Genomic DNA, 505 nt, shown 5'->3' on the forward strand with positions numbered 1-505 from the left:
AATAGTGCGGCCCTGTCTCTGTGTGACTGACTGACCCCCTCGATAGTGCGGCCCTGTCTCTGTGGGACTGACTGACTGATCTCTCAATAGTGCGGCCCTGTCTCTGTGTGACTGACTGACCCCTCGATAGTGCGGCCCTGTCTCTGTGGGACTGACTGACCCCTCGATAGTGCGGCCCTGTCTCTGTGGGACTGACTGACTGACCCCTCGATAGTGCGGCCCTGTCTCTGTGGGACTGACTGACTGACCCCTCGATAGTGCGGCCCTGTCTCTGTGGGACTGACTGACTGACCCCTCGATAGTGCAGCCCTGTCTCTGTGGGACTGACTGACTGACCCCTCGATAGTGCGGCCCTGTCTCTGTGGGACTGACTGACTGACCCCTCGATAGTGCGGCCCTGTCTCTGTGGGACTGACTGACTGACCCCTCGATAGTGCGGCCCTGTCTCTGTGGGACTGACTGACCCCTCGATAGTGCGGCCCTGTCTCTGTGGGACTGACTGACT

Source organism: Chiloscyllium punctatum, chromosome 47, assembly GCF_047496795.1.
Source record: "Chiloscyllium punctatum isolate Juve2018m chromosome 47, sChiPun1.3, whole genome shotgun sequence".
In the NCBI taxonomy this organism is placed as follows: Eukaryota; Metazoa; Chordata; class Chondrichthyes; order Orectolobiformes; family Hemiscylliidae; genus Chiloscyllium; species Chiloscyllium punctatum.